Here is a 12127-nt window from a genome sequence, read left to right as displayed (position 1 = left end):
TTGTAGATTGGAAAATTTAGCCACAAATCCATTAACACTGTAATCCAAATTATTGACATACATTGTAAAAAGCAGCAGTCCCAACACCAACCCCTATGAAACTGCACTGGTAACCGGCAGCCAGCCAAAATAGGATCTCTTTATTCCTACTCTCTGTTTTCTGCCAACCAGCCAATGCTCCACCCATGCTAACAACTTCTCTGTAATCCCATGGACTCTTATCTTGCTAAGAAGCCTCATGTGCAGCACCTCGTCAAAGGCCTTCTTTTCAGTATCCACGTATACCATGTCTACTGCATCTCCTTTGTCTACCCTGCTTGTAGTTTCCTCAAAGAATTGCAGTAGGTTTGTCAGGCAGGATTTTCCTTTCAGGAAACCATGCTGGCTCTGACCTTTCTTGTCATGTGCCTCCAGGTACCCCAGGAATCTATCAATTCTTGAAAGATCATCGTTAATGTCTCCGCAATCTTTCCAGCTACTTCCTTCAGAACTCGAGGGTGCATTCCATCAGGTCCAGGAGATTTCTCCAACCCCAGACCATTAAGCTATCTGAGCACTTTCTCAGTCATAATTCTCACTACACAAACTTCACTTCTCTGACACTCTTGAATGTCTGCTATACTGCAGACGTCTTCCACCGTGAAGACTGATGCAAAATAGGCATTCAGTTCCTCTGCCATCTCTCATTACAATATCCCCAGCGTCATTTTGTATTGGTTCTATATCTACCCTCAACTCTCTTTTACCCTTTTTATACTTAAAAAAACTTTCAGTATCTTCTTTGATATTAGTCACCAGCTGTCTTTCATAATTCATCTTTTCCTCCTAATGACCTTCTCAGTTTCCTTCTGCAAGTTTTTAAAAGTTTCCCAATCCTCTATCTTCCCACTGGCTTTGGCTTCCTTGTATGCCCTCTCTTTTGCTTTTACTTTGGCTCTGACTTCACTTGTCAGCCACGGTAGTGTCCTTCTTCCCTATGGAAATTTCTTCTTACTTGTAATATATCTGTCTTGCACTTCCCTCATTTGTCACAGGAAGTCCAGCCATTGCTGCTCTGTTGTCCTTCCTGCAAATGTCCCTTTCCAGTCAACAAACTGTAGAGACCCTGAAAGTGAGTTCATTGGTTGTGAAATCAGTTTAATGTTGGTGATGTTAGCCACGCTGGTTCAGGAGCCTGATGGCCAAAGGATTATAGCTCTTCCTGAACCTGGTGGTGTGGACCCGAGGTTCCTGTCCTTTCTACCCAATGATTGCAGCAAGAAGAGAGCATGGCTTGGACAGTGAAGATCCGTGATGATGGATACTGCTTTCTTGTAGCAGCGCTCCTTGTAGATGTGCTCAATGGTGGAGAAGTCTTTTCCTGTGACAGAATAAGCTGTATCCATTACTTTTGTCAATTTTCCGCTCTTGGGGATTTTCTTTCCACAACAGATAACTCTATAACTAAAGATTTTGGACCAAGATTTCAAAGTTGTTGTTCTTCTTTGGCCCTTAGCTCCCAATGGAGCATAGGCCATTGATGACCTCCCATCTACATTGTCCACAAAGTTGATGGTATAGTTGAGGTTTATCAATGTTTCTGTAATCCGTAGTATCCACTGTACAGGGGATTGGACTCCACCAGAGCCCTTTAGCCAGCCTTACCCGTTTCCACCTCTAAAGACAGATATGTAGGGCAGGAATTTGAGAGGCGCCAAAGTTGTTGCCCTTCTTCAGGTTACCTCCACATTGACCTTCACTGCCTCTACATTGTTCCTTCCTCCTCAGCTCAAGGAGGATGTCAGTGAAAGAAAGGTTGGTGTTCATCAGTCGCTGTCTTATGGGTTCAAGATCCCTTTGCAGCCAAACACAGAGGTGCCTCTACTTTAGCCCGCCTCACACAATTGAGCATGATGGAACTGGTGACAGCTGGCTAATATCCAGCATGAAAAGCAATGTTATCCTACAAACAAAATCTTCTGGGATTCTAGTCAAGGTCCATGGTGAAGAGGGAGATATGCAGTATAGCAGCTCCAGTAGTGAATTGAAAAACTCTTTTTGCCTCTCAACACTTCCCATGTGTATTATAGAACTCCCAAGTCAAAGTTAGATAATAGTCAGTACCTATCAAACTGGGATATTCCTCTAACAACCAGTAGCTACTCAGTATAGCTACTGATATTTCTACTATAAACCTACCTTGGATGTGCCAAAGATTGCAACCCAGAAAGTCAAAGAACCACACAGCATTTTCCTATTGCATTCCTTTTGGCACAGATAAAATTCTTGAAATTTCACAAGAGGGTAGGTTGAAATTCTTGCTAAAGGATTGCCTGGTTAAGACGAGCTGGGAGGCAAAGTGGCTTATGAGGGTCACTTGACTCTCTGTTTTATCTTGGCAGTGCTGAAAGATTGTGAGCAGATGTGACTACACTAGCATTTAAGGAAGTGAATGGCACTGACAGTCTGCATATCCCCTTTTCTCCCTGTGTCACTGGTGCCAATATGCACCACAACCTCAGGCTGTTCCCCCTCCCCCTCGAGAATATCAAGCAGTCACTCCAATACATCCTGAACCCTCATACCCGGGAGGCAACACACCTCCTGGTGTCTCTTTTCCGGCCACAGAATCTCCTTTTTGTCCACCTGACTACCAAGACTCCTCTAACACTGCCTGACGTTACTCATCCCTGTTGATCCTCAGAGCCAGCAACAGTGCCACTGGCCTCGCTGCTGCCACGCCTGATGTGTCACAAACCCACCCCCAACCCCCAGAGGTATCTAAAGTGGTTTACTTATTGCTGAGGGGCTTGTGGAACATAAACTCTGGTAGACATAAACATGGAGAAGCTCTTAGGATCTTGGATGGACAGTTTTCTCATGCTCAAAATCTCTTCCTCTCCCATATCAGAATCTCCAACAAACTGGATCAAGGATCATCTTGATTCGCCATATACATTTACACTTATCAGGGATTTACTGTGGTGCGTTGGTGTGACGTGCAAAAAGAAAAAAAACAGCATTCAACAATCACTGAATAAAGAATGATAAAAAAATAAAGTTAGAAGTACAGATATGGAATAAAATGTGCATAAATACATAAATATGAGCATGTATTTACAATATTAACAGCATTATAAGCAATGGACTAAAAGTGTTTACAGTCCAGTGCAGTGACTGAAGGGGTGTGGGGAGGGGCTAATTTAGATTGTTGATCAGATTAAATTCCTGGGAGAAACAAGTATTATTAATGGCTGTCAGAACTCTTCTCAACAATGGATTTTATTACTCATCAGGACTTGGACACAAGAAGTGGAAGGAGATGGCTGATCAGCACCACAGTTCTGTTCCCTCATTAAATTGTGACTGAACTTCGACCTTGACACCCCCTAGTTCTATCCCTGTTTCAAAAGAGAATGCAGAAAACACTCAACAAATCAGGCAGTGTCTGAGGAGAGAGAAAGAATCTTTAGGTATTGTCAAACTAGAAAAGAAAGTAAGCTCATTTTCAGTAGAACAGAAGATAGAGAAGAGATGGGTAGGATAAGGGAATGCCACTGATAGGATGAGACCAAATGATTTAACATAGTATTTAGAAGCCCACTGTACATCGTTGTCCCATCCCTTCCTGCCTTTTCTGCTACTTAAAACTACCTTGTTTTTTTTTTCCTGTCCCAACAAAGGATCTAGTACTTGAAATGTTAAACGTTTCGCTCTCCAGAGATTCTGCCAGTGTTTCCTGCTGTTGGTTTTTATTTCAGATTTCCAGCATCTGCAGGTTTTTTTTTCCAATTTTCGTTCTGTTTCTTCTCCTTGTTCTCTTGGCATCCAAAACCTATCAAGTGTCAATTTTGAAGATACACAACAACTGAGCATCCAAGGCTTTCTGTACTAGAAAATTCCAAAGTTTCCTAATCACAAGAGAAGCAATTCCACCTTCAAAATTCAAAGTAAATTTATTTTCAAAGCACTTACATTTACGTCACTATAGACCAGCCTGAAATTTATTTTCTTGCAGTCATTCACAGTAATTACAAAGAATCACAATAAAACCAATAAAAACTGCACACAGCAAAAACAGGCAAGCAAAGACAATAAATTATGCAAATACAAAGAAAAATAAAATAATAAATGTATAAGTAATAAATATCGAGAACATGAATTGTAGAATCCTTGACAGTGAGTCAGTAGTGTGTGGAATCAGTTCAGTGTTGGGGAAGCGGTGTGGAACTGAGGATCCTGTATCTCCCCCCCAATGGCATCACCATGAAGAGACCGTAGCCTGGATGGTGGGTGTCCTTCATGATAGTGGCTGCTTTCCTGTGACAGCCCTTCTTGTAGAACTCAGTGATGGAGAGAGCTTTCCCGGTGATGGACTGGACTATACTCACTACTTTCGGCGAGCTTTTCCATTCAAGGGCATCGGTGCTTCCATACCAGGCCATGATGCAACAAGTCCGTGTACTCTCCACCACGCATCCATGTAAATTTGTGAAAGCTTTAGTTGGCATCTCAAACTTACGCAAACTTCTAAGAAAGTAAATGTGTTGCTGTGCCTTCTTTGCACACAACAACGTGCCAGACCCAGGACACATCCTCTGAAATGATAACACTGAGGAATTTAAAGTTGTTAACACCTTAACTTAACTTCTGAATGGCTGGCCCTACGATCCTGATGCTGTGACATTTAGTTTCCAGGCAAAAGAATGATAGTCCCATTATCCGAGAGCATAAAAAAAGAAATATCATGGGCAGCTTCTTTGTGCAAAGGGTGGCGCATATCTGCCAGATATAGGGGTTAAGGTGGGTACATTAGCAACATTAAAAAGCCATCTAGGTAAGTTCACGAGTAGGAGAGGGTGAGATGGCGATGGGCCAAATGCGGGCAGATGCTACTAGCTCATTTGGGCAACGTAGTTGGCATGTGCTAGTCGGACAGAAGGGATTGCTTCCATGCTATTTGACTCTATCCACCCCTGTCAGCCCCATTTAGAAACATGTCTGTTCTCTACAAGGCCACCATTTAAACTCAAACACTGAAAATCTGAAATAAAAAGAGAAAATGCTGTCATACTTACTGTGTCAGGTAATATGCTGTATGTGGAGAGAAAAACTGAGTCAACATTTCAAGTTGAAGTCTTCCATTTTGGATCTTCCACTGTGACCCTTCCATCCAAAATGGAGAAAAATTAAACGCATTGCATGCTTTAAAGCAAGCACAGAAGAAGGAATGTGAGAAGTTTAAGAAAGAATAACAGAGAAACTCTGTCATAGCATGGAAGGCTTCACTGCTTATTCAGTGATGAAAAGGCCTTACAGTTAAACATTGCCTTTCAGACTACTTCTAGGACATCCCAAGGTGTTTCAGAGTCATTGAAGTACTTCTAAAGTGTGATCAAAATGTTTTTTTATGAACATCAAGCTTCCTTTATTAAACACAAATAGCACGATTTAAACTTGCCTTCTCTGGAGAAGGGCTTTAATAATAATTTCCATTACTTTACTGGTGGAATACTGTTCCAAATTATTAACTTGGAAACAACTCCACTTTGTATTCAAATAGCTTACTGTAGGTGTTGTTGCACACAGCAGACTGAACGATTGCTGCTGACAGGTTTATGTATGCATTTAGAATGTTCACAACGAATTCTCTGCAATCTAAAAATGTTTCCCCTCTGTCCCATTTTCATACTTATTTCATGTCTCTTGTTAGAAGTAAGTACAAGGCTATCTATTATTTGGAGACATTAGTTCAACACTTCTATTTCATGCCAGGGTTTCTGAACACAATCTACTTCTCAATCACTGTAGGTTCATTATTGGTGAGGGGAAAAAAATGAGACAAAAACAAAAACAAAAAGTTATTTATAGTCAGGCTGAAAGAGACCCTCAGGGAGATGTCAAACTAAAGTTTTTAACTTTATTGAGTTCTTCCTCAAACTGAGCTGGGTAGAATGTAGCAAGAGTTATTGTTTGACACAGTTGGATTAAGGGGCTGCGAGTTCTGAAACCTCAATAAATAATCCAAAGATTAACCATTCACATTGTATCTCAACAGCTCAAGGATTTCATAGTTCAAAGCCCAATGTAAATTTAATTACAAAGTACGTATTTGTTACTATATGTGTATCATATTACCATGAGATTCATTTTCTTGCAGGCATTTACAGGAACAAAGAAATACAGATTTTTCTGAAAACTATCCATAAATACATACATAAACTATACCAAAATTATATATAAAAATATACATTAAAAACTATACGAACTATAGAAATGGAAATATACACATACATAAACTATACATGTACAGACTTTGGTAAAGACCAATTTACAGAAGAAGGCAAACAGAACAAATAAAAATAATACAGAGAACATGAGTTGTAAAGAGTCCTTGAAAGTGAGGCTGTAGGTTGTAGAATCAGTTCTGAGTAGCAGAGAATGGAGTTATCCACGCTGGTTCTGGAGCCTGATTTTTAGAGGATAACTATTGGTCCTGAACCTGGTTGTGGGGGACCTCAGGCTTCTGTTCCTCCTACCGGATGGTAGTAGCAAGAAAACAGCATGATGGATGGTGGAGACTTTGACAGCGGATTCTGCTTTCTTGTGGCAGTGCTCCTTGTAAATGCACAAAATAGTAGGAAGAGTTTTGCCCGTGAGGGACTAAGCTGTATCCACCATTTTCTGTAGACTTTTCCATTTCTGAGCACTGGTGTCCATTATGCGACTAGTTAGGATACTCTCCACTGTACATCTAGAGAAATTTGAATTCAGTTTGACATCAACTCTGCAAATGGTGAAATTCACTTGGAAGCACTTGGGTTGTAGTTTACCCTGCCCAACTCTTGTTCATTGTGGGAGAATACCCAAAAAGATCTATGAATAATTTGGATCATTAACCTTTAATTATCCTTTGAATAGTCCAGTAAGCTATTTCCCTGCAACAAAAAAAAAACACCGCGGTTCAAAAAGGAGAGCTAATCCCATGTTTTTTTAATGTGGGCAGGTTGGTAATGCAGTGGCTAAGCTGGGAGACTAATATCTAGAAACCTGAGATCAAACCCCACAATGACAGCTGTGGAATTTATATTCAGTCAATAGCCTGGAATTTGAAAAAAAGTATGTTAGTCTTGGTAATAAAAGTCACAACACATTTATTTTACTGTAAATATCCATCAAGTTTGTTCATACCCTTGAGTACAGGAAATCTGCCACTTTTAGCCCATTTGGTCAAGTCTGAGTCCAGGCCCACAAGAAAGTGATTGTCCATCACGGGTAAAGCCCTCCCCACCATTGAGCACATCTACACAGAGCGTTGTTGCAGGAAAGCAGAATCCATCATCAGGGGCACCCACCACCCAGGCTATCCTCTCTTTTCACTGCTGCCATCAGGAAGAAGGGAAAGGAGCCTCAGGACCTGCACCACCAAGTTCAGGAACAGTTATTCCCCCTCAACTATCAGGCTCTTGAACCAGAGGGAATATCTTCACTTGCCCCATCATTGAAATGCTCCCACAATCTTTGAGTTCACTTTGAAGGACTCTTAATCTCATATTCTCAATATTTATGGCTTATTTACTATTATTATTATTCCTTTTTTCCTTATTTTTGCATTTTCACCATTTGTTGTCTTTTACTTACTGAGGTAGGTCTGGGAAATAAATTAGCATTGTTAGACAGATAGACAGACATACTTTATTGATCCCGAGGGAAATTGAGGGAAATTAGCAATACTCAGGTTCAAAAAAATGAATAAATTAAAAAACTAGAGTAAACAGAGAATAAATAGCAATCATACCTACATCCCAGGAATGAATTCAATTGAAAGAGGTTCTGCTACTTCTAACCCTAAATTCTACTCAGAGAAATCATTATGCTAGGGAATACAACTTTGCCTTCCTTGCTTCATGGTGGCATCCTGGTACTTTGCCTTAACTTAATCTTTACCAACATTTAGTTACAAGATACGACCCAGCTGAACAGATGTCATCTGGTCAACAGCCTGGACAGTTCAGATTAGGTCGAGTTTCAGTAGTTGCCTATACAGGTCAAGGAATAAGAAACTGAGCTCTACTGTAACTTCACTAATCTCTTGTGTGTGTCATAGCGTATATTTATAATAAAACTACCTCACATCCCTTTATTAATTCTGTTTAATCCCAGTTTGTATTATGCAGTGGGCATCTTTAATCAAATAGGCCCTTTTGGCCCAAAGAGTTGGTGCTGCCCAGTTAAACCCATGTGACCAATTAATCTACTAACCCTTACATCTTTTGGAATGTGGGAGGGAACTGAAGGATCCTGGGAGAAACCCACGCAGGATGCACAAACTTCTTACAGACAGTGGCAGGAATTGAACCCAAACACGAGGAGATCTGCAGATGCTGGAAATTCAAGCAACACACACAAAATGCTGGTGGAACGCAGCAGGCCAGGCAGCATCTATAAGGAGAAGCACTGTCAAGGTTTCAGGCGGAGACCCTTTGTCAGGACTAACTGAAAGGAAAGATAGTAAGAGATTTGAAAGTAGGAGGGGGAGGAGAAAATGCGAAATGATAGGAGAAAACCGGAGGGGGAGGGGTGAAGCTGAGAGCCGGAAAGATGATTGGCAAAAGGGATACAGAGCTGGAGATGGGAAAGGATCGTGGGACGGGAGGCCTTGGGAGAAAGGGAGAACCAGAGGGAGATGGAGAACAGGCAGAGTGATGGGCAGAAAGAGAGAGAGAAAAAAGGAGGGGGGAAAAAAACTAAATATATCAGGGATGGGGTAAGAAGGGAATGAGGAATTGAACCCAGGTCGCTTGCTCTGTAAAGCGTTGTGCTAGCCACTAAAATACCATGCCACCCCCAAATATCAATTTACATGTTAATTTGAAATGGACAATTCTCCCTTAATAAAGCAAAATTGAAGAATTTTCTTAGAGAGTTAGTGTATTGGTAAACAGGATCTATCAGTTAAATGTTAGCAGCACCTATGGGATACTTAAATTGTGTGAAATTGCAAAATCACATAAAACCTGTTCATTCCGTTCCAATGTGAGCCTTCAGCTGACCTCAAACATTATAAAAATAACAAGCTATAAATCTTCTTTCCCTTTTGCCCTTGATGTACATATCACGGTCTTTTAAAAAATGTTATTTAACAATTAAATGAGTCAAGTGAAAAGCAAAATTAAATGAAGAAACTTTTTAATCTCATACACTTATGCCTTGTTGCTTGCTAAAACAGTCTCAGCTCATGTCGCTCCCTTGGTACACAGGAAACCACAAGAAATCCTTTTGCGTCGGCCAGCCAATCAAACATTAAAAGGGAAAAGTAACTTAATAATTGTGTGCACAGGAATGTCATTAAACATGGCTATTGATTGAAAATCAAGTTATAGGAAACAACACAAAGGGCAACAACATTTTTACCTCAAATTTGACCATATCCATCAAGCTCACAGCTCAGGGTAAATATTGCCACAGTACTAGCAATGCCTGGCTTATCTGTGGTCTAGCTAAGCCAAACAAGAATAATTGTACCAGATTTTTCATAGTGATATAAAAGAGAGCTTAATATAAATCACTATATTCTATATGGGGCTTGGTGTACAGGCATTGTTGCACCATCTACTGCTGTTAATCGGGAGTTATTTGCCCTCAATAAACAATGCTTTGTTGGTAGCTTGGCTTTTGTTCTTTGCCTGTAGAAGCAGAGCACTAAGATGTCTCTGAACAGCACAGTGATGATGCCTAGAGCAGAGGTTCCCAACCTTTTTTATGCCATGGATGAATACCATTAAGCAAGAGGTGTGTGGACCCCAGTCTAAGAATCCTTGGTTTAGAGCGTAATGGCTGAACAAGGCAGTAATCAAATGTGAAGTTAGAAGAAAATCATGTTCTCTGGGCACATCAGTGATGTGAGGTTATCTATTTGGGCAGGGAAGAAATGTCTCAAATGATGAGAGATTGGGAAATGGTGTTCAAAGGGGCCTGGGTGCCCTTGTATATTAGTTACTAAAATGTATATTTGGTTAATTTTATTTAGATGTACAGCATGGTAACAGGCACCTCCCACCCAACGTGCCTGCGCTGCTCAATTATACCCATGTGACCAATTAACCTACTAACCCAACTTTCGACTGTGGGAGGAAACCAGAGCAACCAGAGGAAACCCACGCAGTCATGGAGAGAAAGTTCAGAAAACCTACAGACGTCAACAGAATTCATCCCAAATCGCTGGCGCTGTAATAGTGTTACACTAACCAATACAATACCATGCTACCCCAATATTACACAGTGACAAATACAAATGGTGTATGCGCCTTTATGTCAAGAGGATAATAGCACGAGTATGAAGAGATCTGTGGTGAACTACATATACCTGTCTGGACACACCCCCCTGCTGACTGCTCCTGTGGCTCCTCCCACAGACCGTGGCTCCTCCCACGGACCCCGGTATAAAGGCGATTGGAGACACTGCCCTGGCCTCAGTCTCCAGGATGTAGTGTGGTGGTCAATTGCTGCTTGTTCTTTCTTCCAGCCAGTAAAAGCCTATATCTCGCCTCACATCTCCGAAAGTTATTGATGGTACATCAATATCTAATTACAATTTATCGAATCTTGATGAGACCACAACTAGAATACTGGGTATAATTTTTGCCTCCTCACCTCTAGAAGTAAATACTTGTTGTAGAAGGAGTACTGCAATGTTTTACCGGACTGGCTCATGAGATGACAGGTGTGTCACATGAGTAGAGATTGAGTAGACTAAGCCTCTATTCATTAAACAGTAAAAAGAGGTGACCTCATCAAAAAGTACAAAATACCTAGAGGACTCAATAGGGAAGATACTAGGAGGATGTTTGCCTGGGTGAAGGGCCTTGCACTAGGGCTTACAGTCTCCAATTAAACCATTTAGGACTGAAATGAGGAGAAATGTCATTACGCAGAGGGCAGCAGTAATAAAGATTGGTTGATTTCTGGACATTAGAGTAATCAAGGGATAATTTCCTACGCTGGTAGGCAGGGGGCATGATGGACATGTCAGGAAGCCTGAGGGCATTGAGTATAGGAGATGGGACATTGAGTCGCAGTTGTACAAGACATTGGCGAAACCATACCTGGGGTATTGTGAACCCTGTTATGGCAAAGACGTTTTCTTTACCCTGCTATGGCAAAAACATCACTAAGCTGGAAAGAATGCAAAGAAGATTTACAAGAACACTGCCAGGGCTCGAAGGCCTCGATTGTAAGGAGAGGGCCAAATCAGAGGGATGGGGTACAGCCAAATCGAGGCAGCCTGGTTGAGGCCCCAGAGCATATCGAAGCAACTAAACCCAATGTTTGGATGATGATTTAGGCACCAAACCAGTTTAAAAATGTCAGGGTGTCGGGACTGGAAGCGAAGGTCAGGCCGGTTCAGCTCATGGTCTGCTCTGCCCTGAACTAAGGGTCTGTGGGTGGACTCCCTCTGGATTTCAGTTTATTTATTGCATTTATTCTTTGCATCATTTGTTTGTTTTTCCTCGCTGTACATTGGGTGTTTGACGGACCTCATTTTTATGGGGGGTTTTTGGGTTTCTTTGTTTTGTGGCTGCCTACTAGATGAATCTCAAGGTTGTATAAAACATACATACTTTAATAATAAATATACTTTGAACTTCGAACTGTTGAGGTTGGGCAAGCTAGGACTTAACTCCTTGGAGCATAGGAAAATGAGGGTCTTTTTCTAGAGGAGTATAAAGTCATGAAAGGCATAGATAAAGTGAAAGCACACAAGAAAAGGAACTCAAAAACTAGTAGCCATCAGTTTAAGGTTGGAGGAGAAAGATGAAAAGGGATCTGAGGGACAACTTCTACAAACAGATGGTGATCTGCCAGAGGAAGTGGTTGAGGCAATGTAAGAACAACATTTCAAAGATGCTTGGACAGGTACATGGATAGGAAATGTTTGATGGGATATGAGGCAAACACAGTCTAACTTTAATGAACATATTGGCTGGCAGGGACAAATTGGGTCAAAGGGCCTGTTTCCTGTATTACTTTATGACTCTCAATCTGATCAACCTCAGCAATTTGCTCTCTAAATGAAGCATGTGAAAATGTTCCAAAATCACAGTCAGTTTCATTATCATTGGCTTATATGATGTGAGATTTATTGTTT

This window comes from Hemitrygon akajei, chromosome 6, assembly GCF_048418815.1.
Source record: "Hemitrygon akajei chromosome 6, sHemAka1.3, whole genome shotgun sequence".
NCBI classification, from domain to species: domain Eukaryota; kingdom Metazoa; phylum Chordata; class Chondrichthyes; order Myliobatiformes; family Dasyatidae; genus Hemitrygon; species Hemitrygon akajei.
Note: the sequence above shows the minus strand (reverse complement) of the source record.